A 17,347-nucleotide genomic window follows, 5' to 3' on the forward strand; every position below is an offset into this window, starting at 1 on the left:
TACAAAGTGGGATGTGAGAGCAATGCATGGTACTACAATCTAAAGAATGAATAATACATCGAGATACAATGTAGCAGAGGAGAAAACAATATAAAGGATATCGAATTGTCATTCAACTATTTCTGACCTATATATTTATGATGTCAAATGGTGTGTGTTATACCACTGAATGAATATCATCATACATTTAAACTCTTTTTTTTTTCCATAGGAATGTGCAACTAATGTACATAAATGATGCCATATGCATTAAAAGTATTACAGTACAGCATGGTATTTTATTGGAAAGCACGTAATGTTAATTATGCCAGTCATATATATTAAAATAGGTGAGCGCTCGTAGTAAAACCTACATTAAAGTGGAACTAAAACAACAATAATGCATTTGCTTTAAGTTTAATTGAAAATGTTTCACCAGGAAGCATCCTTTTAAATGTATTTGTTTTCAAGTATGACATGACGCACACAAACAAAACAATCTTTCACATTTAACATCCACAAAACAAAAATAGATAACCATTAGCAGCTGTTATAGGTTTGGTTTGATTAGAGATAGAGTCCATTTCAGACATCTCAGGATTTTGGAATATTTTATGTTTTTGGGTTATCCCACAGTGGATCTTTGTGTGAGAAAACACCCACAACTCACTTACTTATTATAACAGCACATACAGCTAAGTCAATGCTTTCCCAAGGCTTTAGGAGGATATTGCGCATGAGCAGAAAACTACTAACCAGATATGGATAGGGCTGAGGGGACGACCTTTGGCAGGTTCTCCCTTTGTTACTAATTAGAGAGCTCCCCACTGCTACTAAGGACAGAGAGAGCTCTGAAGCCCCTTCACATTAACAAGACACTGTAAGTAAAACATTGGGTCTTTGCAATTCACTAGCTAAGAACGGTGATGCAGGTTGAAGTTCTCTAGAAGTGTGTATGGAAAATGTACCTCTAATGCTATTGTAATACTAAATATGTCAATCGCATTTATTAGATAGTTGGTCCAAGCAGCATAAACATTTCAGTAAAAAGTGGGCATGGTGCCTAGAGTCTGTATATTCAGTGATTCATACGGAGTTAACCCCTTTGCTGCCGGAGTTGTAACTCTACCTCCAGCAGCGTCATTTAGGCATCATTAGCAGCCCAGAACAAGTGCTCAAAGCTGGCTATACCAAGTGACTATAACATCAGGAAGAAGGAACATGAGAAGGTGGACAGATACCAAGGACTGAAATAAGAACTAGAAAGGATGTGGAAAGTGAAGGCAGTAGTAGTTCCAGTTTTGATAGGAGCACTTGGGGCTTTGACTCCCAAGTTGGGGGAGTGGCTTCAACAGATTCCAGGTGGGATATCTGAGATCGCTGTCCAGAATAGTGCAGTTCTAGGAACAGCTAAGATGCTGCGCAGAACCCTCGAACTCCCAGGCCTCTGGTAGAGGACCCCAGAATGAGGAATAAACATACCACCCAGGAGGGGTGAGAAAATCAATTATAGATATATGTGGTATTAGAGATTTAATTTTAGCCATAATACTCCAGTGAGGCACATGTAAAATAACAGATTATATTAGTATCTTATAATATTTTTTGTTGGGATAACAGAATTTTGGAAAGACGAGCTTTCACTTTTCCTTTGTACATCAAGCTCCCTTTCAGCAAAAGCAATCATGCCTAAAATAGACAACATTACAGATTAAAGGGAGTGCCATTTTAAATAAATTGTGCTCTGAAATGAAGACATAAGGATTCAGCATGCAATGAAAAATGTTCTCAATTTTTCAGCAAGATGTACTAGTAAAAGATAAGAAATGACTTTCTAAGATTTTCCGCATCCAGGTGTATATAATTATCTAATACATACAAAATTAATGAGGAGCCTTGAGGAACTACTCAACATTAACTTGATTAATGACACCAGAAGCAATATGTTTCGTTATGTCAGGGAGATGGCATAAAACGGTACTCGAGTCTCCTGTGGCCATACACATTTATACTGTGGGAAAAGAAATCCTAATGTTTTTTGGGTGGGATGATATTACGATACAGCTTTCATTTTTCACTGGAAATGTCACTGTGAATATAACGTGTTATTAACCATGGTCCTGCATGTAATTGGACTGCCACAGCACTTCAAAAAGTGAAAGCAAAAATCAATGGGCTTCACAGAGACGCAGCATTGCAGCTACATATTAACACATATTTTTTTATAATGCATTGACCAAAAGACATTACATTTTAAACACAGACAACTTGAACTGCAAAGAGACTGTGCGTCTTGAAGTATAAGCGGAGCAGGTGCAGACATTTATGTAGACCTGAGCTACTTAACATACGAGTATGTTCAGATATGAAACAGAAATAAGCCAATTACCCTGACAGTGTAGGGAAGTTTGATGAGTGAATTTGTTTTAAAGAAGATAGATATACAAGGATTGTTTAAAGAGTTCTGAATGTAGTAATGAAAAACGCTAGTAAAGATGCTGTCACTTCCCAGGATTTTTTATATATTTAGTTATCGCTATATTTAACAAACATGTCTTTGTGAAGTGTGAAAAATAGCATTAAATTTAGAAATGCACACCTCTTTATCCTGCGACTGGGTGCCTCCATCTTACACCTCTATCCATCATTGGTATAAATGACTTTGTCCTTTGCACATGGCAGTCAGTATTGAGAAAGCATAGGAAGAAGAGGAGAAATTAAATAACTTTACAATTTCTCCTCTTCATTTCTATGGTTTGTGCAGGGTTTGCCTTGTTTGAATTGTATTAAGATGTAATTAGTTAAATCTTTAATAGAAGATCTGTGTGAAAAACGTCACCTTTTTGCAAGTTGCTTCAGCTCCTCTTGACGCAATCCTTCCCACTCTGAGGCCGATGTGTAAGCATTCGACAGGGTCTTCAGCCTCTTCAACTCCCCGGTGGGTCTAGTGGTGCCCCAAATCTCGGCATGTCTCCGCAGTCATTGTCTCACTCCTTGGGTTAATGCCTCATTCATCGGCTGAGTCCCTGGGCTTCTTGGGCAGTGTGCGCAGCGCACATGCCAAGCTTCATAGAAAAGGGGCAATGTAGCTCTAGGGAGTTATGCTAATGATGGGGGTGTGGTGTATGAAGGGGTGCCTCCCCTCTCACTATTTAATGCTCTCTCTAGCTCACCTCAGTGCTCAGTTGTGTGCATACAGTTCTCCAGTTAAGTTGTACTTGTTAAACCACTGCCTCTTTCTGACTCCCTGGTATGTGACCTCTTGCCTGTTTAATCGCCTAAGAACCTGTGCTGTCTGGACTGACCAAACCTTCTGCCTTACTACATCTTTAGATTCTCCCTAAGTGTACCTTGCCATTGGTGTAATTGTTGCGTATTGGGTTTCCCCCACTCCAAAATCCATGACAAAAAGGTTATTATAATTTGTAGCTGGTTTTTAATGTTTTATTCAATGGTGTAAATTCCAAGAGAAGTGACAGCTCCTCTTTAATACAGAGTGCCTGTCATACACGTATTGTAAAAAGAATGGTCACCAAGGGTTTGGTTTGATTTTGCACAATATATATATATGTATACATTGATCAGCCACAAAAACCACTGACAGAATAACATTGAATATATATTTACAATGGCAGCTGTCAAGGGATGATATATATTATTCAGCAAATGAACAGTCAGTTCTTGAATTTCAGGTGTTGGAAGCAGGAAAAATGGTCAAGTAAAAATATCTGAGTGACTTTGACAAGGAACACATAATGACTGGGTCAGAACACCTCCAAAGTAGAAAATCTTGTGGGGGTGTTCCCTGTATGCAGTAGTTAGTACCTACCAAAATCGTTAGGTTTTTTGTTTTTTTTATACTGTTATATTCTGTGAGCTCTATTTATATAGAGAGAGCGCACAAACCAAAAACGTTATGGTGGGCAACAAAAAGTGATTAAAAACCCCTTCCACCAGAAGTCAGTGAATAGTCAATACTCTGTTAAACACAAAACTGCATACACCAGTCAAGCCATAAAACTTGCTTTTCCCACAGAAATCTCACATTTGAGTGATGTTACTACTACAAGGGATTCTGGGTGGGCATATATATATATATATATATCATACAAAATTCAGGGCACTCATGCAACACCAACTTCAAGCTAACAAAATGTTATCGTTTTAAAAAAAAATCCCTGACTTGGGCAAAAATATAGTGATTTAGTTACAATACAATAAATATACAAAAAATACTGTTCTGCTTATCACCTTCATATCTCATTTTGGACATTGAGAAGTTCTTCTTGGGCATAGAAACTCAAGAAATTTCTGTCTAGAGACACAGACAGATATACAGACAGAGTGATAACGGGATAGATGATAGATAAACTATATGTTAACTCTAGTATTATATTCAATATAATACTGCATTAACAGGTACATGTGTGCCTATTGAAATGACTATAATAGCCCAATAAGCCTTATGATAAGAGATATCTTTTTATTGCTTTTAAACTGGGTTTATGAACATTTACAACATATGGAAGGTTGGACAGGGTAGGCTAACATTTTTTCTTTATTTATACCTCCACAGACAGTGTTTTATTTTACTAGTTATGAGCAGACAATACAAACCAACCCACTGTTTAGTGAACACATCCCCGTGTGTCTAGACCAGCAGAGCTTTTTCCAGCAGGAAGAGAATATATATTTCACTGTCTAAACTACTAGCTTTGGGCAATGCACACAATAATTAGCATGTGGGATTCAGTTTGATCAATGAATGCCTGGAAAGGATATCACAGTTTAGACACATCATTGTCATGAACTGTCATAATGATAATAATGAGATAAACAGAACTTTCAATATTTTTTTTAGTAGTGAAATCTCACATACAAAGAACTATCGGTGCTTATGCATCTTTTAATTCTTTCCCACTTAGCCTTGTGAAAACACATACAGGCTATGTGCCTTTCAAATCAATGCAAAATAAAACCTATGGAATACATGCAAACAATTGAATACACCACTTGCCTTCCACATCACCAGTGGTCTTCGCTAGCAGGAAAAAAGCACATTCCAGCACTCCATTTAATCCTTTTGCATCAAAAAGATAGGCTATGGAAGAATGTCTGCACATTGGTGAAACCCACAAGGCCAAAGCTGAATATCACCAAAGAAGGAAGAAGTGGGGACCCCATGCAGAGGGCTTATACAATGCAGGCTGCAGTAGCCAGGCAGCTGTACTTACATTATCCAGATGTTACATAAACATACACATATAGGGGAGCGTGGCTTGACGCCGGATCTAAGCGGCCGCATGTAAGTGCAGCTCCCGACGGATAAGCCGATAACGAGCAGCAATTAAGCGGTATACTGAGCACTAACCACCCACACAGCTTTGAGACAGGAGTCACAATGTCCCAACGCCAAAAAACGAAAGCAGGAAAAACGGAGCAAGCCTCATTCTTCCTCACAAAGAGCGCGGCCTCTAAACACCAAGAGGATCTGGAGCCTGCACAAGATGGCGGCGGCCACAGCAAGCGGGAACACTCCCTCTCACCAAAGGCATCTCCAACTCATGAGGCAGGTGAGAAGCCGATTACAATGGAGGGCATCCGTGCACTCATGGCAGAATTCTCGGAATCTTTACAACATAACATACAAAAACAGATTCAGTCTCTGACAACTGAACTCCGCAAAGAAATACAAGAAATAGGTAACCGCACGTCCCAGATTGAAACAAAGATGGACGAATACGCTGGGGCACACAACAGCCTAGCAGACAAACTCCAGGAAATGGATGACACCCTGGAAGCACATAGGCTAAAAATAGCAGACATGGAGGACAGGACTAGGAGGAATAATCTTAGGTTCAGGGGAATCCCAGAAACCGTTCAAAACGTTGACTTACATGATTACCTCCTCGACATGTTCCACAAACTCACGCCTGAAATTCATCCAGACCAACTCATCATAGACAGAGCCCATAGACTGCGCAGGCCAAAACACCTACCAACGACAGCGGCGAGGGACGTGATTGCGAGAATACACTTCTTCCATGCAAAGGAGAGAATTATGAAAGCCAGTAGAAATGCAGACATGCCGGAGAAATACGGGGCCATAAAAATATTTGCAGACCTCTCAGCAGACACCCTGCACTTCAGAAAATCAATGTCGGGAATAACTTCCATCCTGTGAGAGCAGAACATAAACTACCGTTGGGGTTATCCGGCCAAACTCCTGGTCTCCTATCAAGATGGCATACACGCCATTAACAACACAGCACAGGGCCTCCAGCGACTGAATTACTGGGGACTCCCAGTCCCATCAACGGATCCATCCCAAGCGGCCAAAGTTCCGAGGATGTCACCGGAATGGGCGACTCGTTGAGTCTACAAAACCTGTGCAACGACACGTAACTATGAACTGCAAACTACATACACTATGTTATTGCCTTTCCAAGTTAGACCACCATGGGCTGCCAAGTTTGCCCAGTTCAAGTTGCGTAGAGATCTCCACAGAGACATTTACATAGACATTGCAGAACTCACAAAGAGCAGCGTTATTCGCTGGCTAGACTTCGGCACTGCCCAATTAGTGCTAACGAATAACTATGAACTGTACCCACAATGAGATACTGCATAATGTCTTCATATTACTACTCTTGTATATTATGGCATAATTATTGGTTGTTCCATAGACGAGACACAACCGCTCAAGGTTTTAAGGTAATCGACACTACACAATAGTTGGTATCACCACCACCCCCCCACACACCTCGTGTCTGCCCACCAGGCAGCGAGCTACGGCACCACCTCTTGGAGCCGATTCGGGTGCGAGACCCACAAGTTACCCACCACAGTTCCTGTTCCCCCCCACGACCCACACCCCTACCAACCAGTCATGTACCTTCATTACAACCTGGAATATATTTTCACTCGAACAGGTTGAAGTACCAAGACATTAACCAACCAAACCCACCAAGGGACTCCCCGGAGTCACCGATAGCGACCCCCACCTTATTACCACCCTAACATGAAAGTGATGACATATAATGTAAAGGGGCTTAACTCCCCGGGTAAACGTAGATTATTGCTGCAAGAACTAAAATACCATTCGATAGACCTCGCTTATATACAAGAGACACATTTTAAAAAACACAAAACTCCTGAAATTTTCACTAAACTTTTTCCAAACCAATACCAATACCAAACAAAACTAAAGGCACCTCCATACTAATACACAAAGATGTGGCATTCCAGGAACAGACATGTTCCATAGACCCCCAAGGCAGATATATAATACTAGTGGGTCTTTTCAACAACATACAATACACCCTAGTATCAACATACTTCCCTAACACGGGAGCAGAACGCTACCTTAAACATCTCCTCCAAGAAATAGACAAACACAGACAAGGAGGACTAGTATTGTGTGGGGACTTTAACTTTCTTACATCCCCCGACATAGACTCCTCAGCACTCCCCAAAGGAGTGAGAAAAAAGAAAATGACGGCCACAGGCAAAGCACCAGCTAAAATACTGGCAAGACACAACTTGTATGATAGCTGGAGGGTGCTACACCCGGGAGAGAGGGATTATTCTTTCCATTCGAAAGTACATAACACGTATACACGTATACGTGTTATGTACTTTCGAATGGAAAGAATAATCCCTCTCTCCCGGGTGTAGCACCCTCCAGCTATGTGGACCAACCCACCCTGGCACAGGTCTCTGCCTGTGCCATTGGTGAAATAACTTGGTCCGATCATAGCCCAGTATACGTGGAATTGTACGATTCCTTCCAATTTAAGGGTAGGGGCCAATGGAGATTTAACGAATCTCTGTTACAAGACCAATCGTTCGTAGAACAGACGAAGATCGACCTCACATAATTCTTCCATATTAATGCGGCTGGTGACGTATCAGACACGACAGTGTGGTCAGCACATAAGGCAGTGGTACGGGGCTTATTCATCAGACGCTCCTCTTACCTCAAGAAACACAGACAAACAACTAGTAGACTGCCAGAAACAATTGGCAATCCTCAACTCATTAAACAAACGATCCCCTCCCTAACCCTGGCGAACCAAATCCAAACCTTATCCAACCAATTAACTGACCTACAAGCAGCGAAGACAGCTTATTTCCTCCATAAAATGAAGGCGACCTCATACCACCACAGCGGGAAGGCCACTAAATATCTAGCCAAAAGATTAAAGGACAAAATACCGGCCTCCAAAATAACACACCTGCTAGGCCCGAATAATAGTAAAATATTAAACCCCCCAGATATCACCCAAGAATTTGCAAAATACTACGCGGGGCTATATAACCTGAAAGACCAACCGGGAGCCAACCCCCTGGATGGAAACTCCATTAGCAAGTACCTGGCCCAACTCCCTCTCCCCACCATAACACAAACCCACCTAGATGCCCTACTCCAGCCTATTGCCCTAGATGAAGTGATCCGCACCATAAACCACCTCCCAATAGGGAAATCACCAGGGGCGGATGGTCTATCCAATGCGTACTATAAAAAATTTGCGTGGATATTAGTTCCATGGCTAGTAAAGGTATTCCAGAAAGCGACAAGCACAGGTGAGCTCCCTCCTGAAATGCTGCTAGCAACAATAGTCACCCTGCCCAAGCCAGGTAAAACCCCAGACCAGTGCAAAAATTTCAGACCCATCTCGCTCTTAAACACAGACGCCAAAATATACGCTAAGATATTGGCCTCCAGATTAGGACCACTATTACCATCACTCATACACGATGACCAGACTGGGTTTGTGTTGGGAAGACAAGGACTGGACAACACCCGAAAATTATCCCTCATCCTAGAGAGAATAAGGAGGTCAGGCCCAGGCAGACTGCTTTTAGCGCTAGACGCAGAAAAGGCGTTCGACCGTCTGGGTTGGCCATTTCTCCAACAAGTCTTGGAGAGATACGGACTCCCACATCAATTCATCAGACAAATATTTACACTTTACTCCCACCCCGCGGCCCAAGTACTACAAGCGGGATTTATGTCACACCCATTTCAGATCACAAATGGCACATGCCAGGGGTATCCCCTGTCCCCATTACTCTATGTACTGGCCTTGGAACCCTTACTTATAGCACTTAGAACCCATCCAGAGATCAAAGGAGTCAGTTGGCATGATCGCCAGATACACATAGGGGCATTTGCGGACGACATATTACTATACGTCTCCCGCCCGGAGAGTTCCCTACCCCACATAATGCAACTTATGTCCTACTACTCCCTCAACACCACCAAGACCCAGGCGATGGGTCTCCGCCTAGACACACAAACGCTTACTAATCTACGCCAAAACTACCATTTCGAATGGAGGAAGAATAACATAAAATATTTAGGCCTCACATTTACAAAAAACACGACGGACATGTTCCCAACTAACTACAACAGGGTGTGGAAAGAATGCGAGGTGCTACGGGGCTGGGAACGACTCTTCCTAACATGGTCAGACCGCATAACAGCGATAAAAATGACCATTCTGCCAAAACTGCAATACGTTTTTAGAACTCTCCCTATGTGGGCACCGCAAGCATACTTTAAGGGCATACAAGCTAAACTGTTACAATTAATCTGGGGAACAGGCCGAGCAAGAATCTCCCAAAACATATTAATGGCCCCGATTAAACAAGGAGGGATGGCATTCCCCCATATCAAATCATACCACCAGGCAGCAGTGCTAACCTTCTTACTGAACCACATCACTAAAGAAAACCAGCCTCAATGGGTCAAAATGGAAGTCAAAACTATAGAACCCTTCCAAGTTTCCAACCTAATGTGGCTGAAAAAAAAAACTAGACCAAGCACTCCAGGCATGCCTACACAACTAGCTCTAGCCTTCCATACGTGGGACACACACAAAGCGAAATTTGACACTCGGTACCCCCTTTCCTTGGCAACCCCCCTAGAAGCCATAACCTACTGCATCCCGACATTTCACGCTAAGCCGTGGATAGCTAAAGGGGTCACCCATCTATCCCAGGTGTGTAAAGAGGGCAAGTTGATAGAATTCCCGAAACTCAGCTCCGACTACAATATCCCAAATACATTGCACTATTCTTATGTCCAACTTCAATCCGTCATAAACAGACAACCCAAAGAGAGAACCCAAGTACGTTGCAGCCAGGGAAAGGGTACCCTCTCAATTTGGGAAAAGATAGGTATTGCAGGAAAACCCCCACCTAGATTCAAGCCACTCTCAGAATGCTACAAGCTTCTCCAACAATACCAACCTTTCCATAGCTCAACACAAGCTAAGCAGTGGGAATTTGATCTAAACACGAGCATTACTGAAAGCAAATGGCACCACATTTCCTCCTCTGTGAGGAGATTGATCAAATCCGCCCACTCTTAGAACAACACCAGAAAACACTATATAGGTGGTACATGGTTCCAACGCGATTACATAAACTATACCCGAACACTTCTCAGACATGTTGGAGGTGCTCCCTAGAACAAGGCTCAGTCATGCACATCTGGTGGAGATGTCCACGGTTAGTTAGGTTCTGGAAAGAGGTCCACAAACTTATAGCCGAGGTCACCACCATGGACATTGATTTTGAACCCACGACTTACCTGTTGTTAGATTTCTCCATGGATGTCCCTCCCAAAGCAAAGAAGCGGATATGTCATATCCTATTGACTGCGCAAAAACTGATAGCTAGGTCATGGAAAACCACCACAGCCCCCACTATCCCAAACCTTACTCAAGAGATAGATAAACAAATGATCTATGAAACGCACTTTAGTAAACTATCATCTCACACACACAGCTATCAAGGGACATGGGACTTATGGCACGGATGGAGAGGGGACAGTCTGGACAAATAAAGAAACACAGGATTAGGGGTAGTTCTGGATGAGTCACTCGCCAGCCACTCTCCGAGGCAGCAATTTACTGTGATGCTTCCATTCCCATAAGCGTAAGAATTATTTGGGACACACTGCAGGGATAGTGATCTCTACCCCAAAACAGTAGACGTGGGGCTGAGAAAGACATGAATGACACCTACAGGTAGGGGTCACTATGATGACACGTCCACACTAGGGGTTTCTGTAATGTATAGAAACAACGTCCTTAAGACTTAGGTATGTACATGACATGAATATGCTATGAAGAATGTAAAAACCACTGTACTGTGACTGTGTAACTTCCCTCCCCCCCCCCCCCCTTTCCTTCTGTATCCTACCCCAATCCCCTGTTGATGGAAAAACAATAAAATACAAATTACAAAAAAAACATACACATATATTTTTTGTATTCTTGTGGCAACCCATAAACTGTCAAAAATATGCGCAGTCCTATAATATTTAATGGTATCCCCAAAAAGACATTTTGTTGCATTAACATTTCTTATTTATTTAGGCCAATTTTCATCACTGTAGATCGGCTGCCTGTTTAACCCCTTAAGGACCAAACTTCTGGAATAAAAGGGAATCATGACATGTCACACATGTCATGTGTCCTTAAGGGGTTAAACATTTCTTTGTACCTCCTGGATTCACCCTTCACGCTGATCAGGTGAACCCACCTTGAACCCAACTTGGACATAGTCAGTGTTCTTCTTGTTTTTATAATATGTCCCCTATCAAGCAACACTACATTCTTATATTCATGATGGAATTTTGTAGCACATTCTTGGTGGCCCAGTCCTGCAAAATATTTCTCTCGTACACATATCTCCCTCTGATTGCTGCTGTGATTTTTGTATTACATCAGAAGGATACCATGTGCAGAGTGATAACTCTATTACTTATTTATAAATGATCTTGAAGTGGACATTAAAAGTAATTTTCAGTGTTTGCAGATGACACAAAACTAGGTAAGAAAATAGAGTATGAATATGATATAACATTTCTACATATGAATGTCATCTGCTACTTGCCTGCCCAGTCCCACAATATTTAATAAATTGGGGGACTGGGCAGACAAGTGGCAGATAAGATTCAATAGAGATGAATGCAAAGTCATGCATTTTGGAATAAGGAACCCACACACCACTTAATTTAATGGGGTAGAGTTAGGGAAAACATTAAGCGAAAAGGACTTAGGAACAATTAAAGATCACAAACTAGGTAACAGTATACAATGCTGTTGCAAAAGATAGTAAAGTGCTTTTGTATATAAAAAAGGGTTTTGATTTACATGATCTAAATATCATTTTACCTTTTGATTTACATGATCTAAATATAATTTACCAATTTTGTGCACCAGTTTTAAAGAAGGATATTACAGAAGTAGGAAAAGTGCAGCGGCTACTACAAAACTAGTAAGGGGGATGGAAAACATTGCTTATGAGGAAAGGTCAGAAAAATTGGAATTGTTTTCTTTAGAAAAAGGTGCCTCATAGGAAATATGATAGCACTATACAAATATATACACAATAAGTACAAATTGTTATGTGCTAAGCTGTTCATTAACAGAAATATACAACCGACAAGATGCCACAAGATGGGTGGAAGGCATTTACACTTACAGCAGAGGAAAGGGTTCTTTGCAGTTAGAACAATATAGATGTGGAATTCTCTTCCTAAAGAGGTTGTGTTATCAGATTCTACAGATACATTTAAGAAAGGCTTTGATGCCTTATCAATGATATAAGTGATATATATGTTTTCGTGTTATCTTTGATCCTGGCCTCACCTTTATGCCTCCTATCCAGGATGTTGCTAAAACCTGTCGATTCCACCTTTAAAAACATTGCCCGCGACGCGGATTGCGGCCTAGCTGAGCAGAGGATGAGGTGGACAGCGGCCGCCCTATCCTACTGCCACGGACCACTCTCTGACATGCAAGAGCAGGCTGCTACAGGACCTGATCTCTCCCCCCCCCTTTGGACCGGTGGGGGTTATCCCGGTCCCTACTGGCTGCCCCACTCACCCTCGAAGCTCACAAGCGGCGACCGCTGAGAGAGTCTAGACGGCCATGCGCCTCACCAAAATGGCGGACGGACACCCCGAGCCAAAACTGAATGATCCACCAAACGACCAAGCGACACACACAAGCCTGGAACAGCGACTGGATGATATCTTTGCCCGCTTCTGGGCACAGCTGGAGGCTCGAACCGAGGCTACCCAAGCATGGAGCAGGGGGGAAAAGTGCAAGTAACAAGGGTACGCCCTCAGGGCACTCGCACACAACAGGCAAAGAATATAAGCAGACAGAGCCCTCCTGGGCAGAGGGCCAAAATGGGAAAATACCCAGCACATGGGCCACCGCGACAGAAAACCACCCGCCACAAACAGCGAAAAGACGTCCGGGGCCTCTGCCGCACCCCACATGGAGAGGACTTGGACCCGGATAGGTGCCCCCGAGTCTGTGGCCACTCAATGCAGGCCCCTCACAAGATCTGGAGGATTGCTACGCGGAGTACGGGCCCGATACCCCCGATGGACTGCACCAATCATTTCCCGAATGTCGGGGTGGGGTGAGCATACTGACCCAGGCCCAAGACTGATTACCTGTTGCCAGCCCCTACTGTTAACCGCTGCCATGACCCTGCATATCTAATGCCCCTCTACCACGACCGCAACCTACCAAACCCTACCCAGCTCGCTGAAAGGTTGAGCGCAACACAACAGGACTACACAGTTCCAAATGCCTCTCACACAGCACAGATCGCCTTTCACACCCATACCCAGCCGACGGGAGATAGCACAGGATCCACACAGACCCGATATGCAGATGGATGTGGGACCCATAAAAGTGCCCGATAAAACATGGCATGGACTGCCACACAGTCTGAAGGGACTGCCACACACGGGCATCGGCTGACAGCCAGGCTTCTCCTGGTGCACGTTGAATTCAGCAACTGGACTTTCCACCGTCTACTTTCCACCGTCACCCGAAATGCTCATAAGTGTAATGCTTTTGTTAGGCCTGTTGCCCACTTAAGTTACGTTAATTTAAGCACTCCTATGATATTCTGCCTATTTGATATGCAATCCAAGGTCCTGTTTGGTGTGCCCTTTGGAAAAGCTCGAGTAATTGATCTTAAAGCGAACCTATGCAGCGACTGACCTATCCACTTGCCCTTGCATGCTTTATTATGAGCTGTATGGGCCAGGGAGATCTCAGTGGATTCTGTATAGCAGACGCTGGCTACTGGGGTTCAGCCTGCCTAATATCACTCTCATGAACCACAGCTTAGCTTGTATTCCAGTGGCCAGCAATCGACAACTCGCATTACCCTAGCTTGAAATAACAACCTGTGTATAATCTGTGACCATATCAAAAACCTGTCTATGCTGGCTCATATAGCTATACGTGCTTAGCCTGAATGTACTGTAAATCATTACTATACCATGCCCTGTTTTAAATGTGTTCCTATCTTGATATCACACAAAAAAGAAATAGTGCAGCATATCTTGACTACCTAATCTGTTGAACGAGTCTTTGTTTATGCCTATAACTTACCCTGCACTTTCCTTCTTTGTCACTCCTCTGAATACTCCTACCTGACGTGTGCATCTTGTTAAATCTTGTTAAATCATTTAAATTAAACGAGAACCTAAGCTGTCGAAATATTGATCTCATTAATCTAAAAATGTGCCTTGACAAACGAATGCCACGACTTGTACTGCAAATGTCTATTAATTTTTCTTGATGTCGCTGTTGTGGTGCACCAAGGCTTTTTGTTACTTTTGTGCACAACAAAAATAAAGAATTAAAAAAAACAAAAACAAAAACATTGCCCGCATCCGCCCATTTTTCATGCAAGATGCTGCCAAGGAGCTTGTTCATGCTCTGGTAATCTCTTGCATGGATAACTGTAATTCTCTCCTAGTTGGTCTCCTCATACTCTGCCAGGCTGATCTTTCTCACCTGTCGCTCCTCCCATACCTCGCCCCTCTGTCGATCCTTAACCTGGCTTCCTGTATCCTATAGGTGTCAATTCAAAATGCTAACCCTTATCTATAAAGCTCTAACCAACTTTAGCCCCTCTTACATTTCTTCACTGATTCATAGATATACCCCTTCTCAGTCGCTCTGCACTTCCTGTGACCTTCTCATGTCTGCCTTCCCGCGTGTGGCTCTCTTCCTTTGGAACATCCTGTCTACCCCCATCAAACTCTCCCCTAGTTTTCAATTGTTTAAAATGTCCATCAAAACACATCTGTTCAGAAATGCTTATGGACTCCCAGAGTAACTTATCTATACTTATCCAAATCTGTCTCATGCTCTCCTAAAGGGCCACACTCCACTCTCACCTCCAGTTACGCTACTTTTCCACTTTGTTTGGTGGCTTTCACCCTTGCTGCCCTGTTGTGTTTTTGTACCCCACCTTCTCTAGACTCATTTGAGGAGGGCCCACATGTACCTATTGTTCCTGTGTCACTCTGCAATTGACTTATTTATTGTAAATTTCCCCCCCCCCCCTTTCATAACATTGTAAAGCACTGCAGAATTAGTTGGCGCTATATAAATACCAATAATAATAATAATAATAATAATATGTAAACAGGTTGTTTATCCAAGGAGAAATGTGATTGCCATTATGGAGTCGAGAATGTTGGTTTTTTTTTGGTTGGGGGTTATTGCCTTCTTATAGATCAACAAACTATAGTTATGGCAAGTATTGGTGTTTTTATATTTTGGTTCTCACTCTTCAAGGGAAGCAAAGGTGTATCAATCGGGGGTTTCTCTGGCAGAGATTGTAAAAGCAGCAGACTGATCGTCTTAGTCTACTTTTAAAAAGTTTTATTTTAAACTTAGTGTACATTTTTCTAGACTTATTTTACAATTGTCTTATGTATAATGTACATCCTAATGTTATATATACAGCTTTTAACATGCATAATATGAACCTCTTGTCTGTGATAAAAGCAGCAGACTGATTGTAAAAGCAGCAGACTGATCGTCTTAGTCTACTTTTAAAAAGTTTTATATTAAACTTAGTGTACATTTTTCTAGACTTATTTTACAATTGTCTTATGTATAATGTACATCCTAATGTTATATATACAGCTTTTAACATGCATAATATGAACCTCTTGTCTGTGATAAAATTAAAGTTTTTCCTAGTCTAAATGTAAGAAAATATTGATTTTATTAAATATAGGAAGGAATTTGGAGGTCACTCATTATATAACTCTGGGATGGAAGTTGATTGGTCACTGAATGTTCTACATTACCAACATATTTGGTTGTACTTTGTTAATTCGTCCAAACTTTGTTGCTATTTACTCTGCTGCTGCAGTAATATAGAGAGAATATAATGTAGAATACTAAACCTCCTGTATTTAATGAAATCTATATTTCCTGACGTCAAGACTAGGAAAATCTTGAATTTTATACCATAAACCTTTGTCCATCAGTGGTTTATGGAATATGTAGTTGATCCCACAGCATCAATTTCATTCTGCCTATAGGATGGTCAGAACTGCTTTAAAAACTGATATCTACAATAACTGCCATCAGTTTATTCACAGCCACAGTCACACTACAATGAATTCAAAGAACCGTACTGAATGTAGTGATTGGTAGAGGCACAGATCAAACATCCATCAGTTAAAGACAGAAAGAGATCACTCCACATTGTGCATGTAGTGTGTGCCCAACACGCACACAGCGTGGACAAAATGATACAGGCAGCCGGAATCTGAGCTTTTCGGTCACTTCATTGACAGCTCTGGGGCTCTCATATCTGTACCTCAAAAGCTTTTTACAACTCACTGTAGTTATAACCCATTTTTAGAACTGAGTCTGAGCAAAGGGAATGCTGCATCATCAACTTTGCAAAATAGTGATATGAAGTAGTGGTAGTACATAGACCGGCATTTTAAGGAATAAAAAACGTTGTCATCTTCAACTTATTTTTTATTTTTTTTATCCACTAAAAAATCTGTTGACATTCATTATTTTTTACATTATCAAACCCTAAAAAATATCCTTACACAATCCTTACTGATTTTTAAATCTAAAAATAAAGATAAAAATGTTTTGTTTTTCTACTTTTTGTTATTGCATAACTCCTCTGAAAACTCAGTAAAGTTCTAAGTAAATTTCAGACAATATCCCTTGCCGCTCCGCTCCTTGCAATTTTATTGATGACTCACATGTTTACTTTATGAGACTACAAGGTTGATCAATGTTAACCTTGTCTGTGTGGGAAGTTGCAGAATACCTAACAGTAGCTACAGAACTATATTAAAAAGATACAGAAAGGCTTCAGACGGGGTGTGAGCAATGAATTATACCATCAGCACAGAAATCAATCGTGCTTTGATTTTTATCACAAAATACTGTGAAAGGGACAACACTTGATCAAACAATCCCGGCATTATTGACAATTCTAGCAATATTAATTAAAGAGTAGCACTTCACTGATTGACTGATAGAGC

Source organism: Pelobates fuscus, chromosome 2 (assembly GCF_036172605.1).
Source record: "Pelobates fuscus isolate aPelFus1 chromosome 2, aPelFus1.pri, whole genome shotgun sequence".
NCBI lineage: Eukaryota > Metazoa > Chordata > Amphibia > Anura > Pelobatidae > Pelobates > Pelobates fuscus.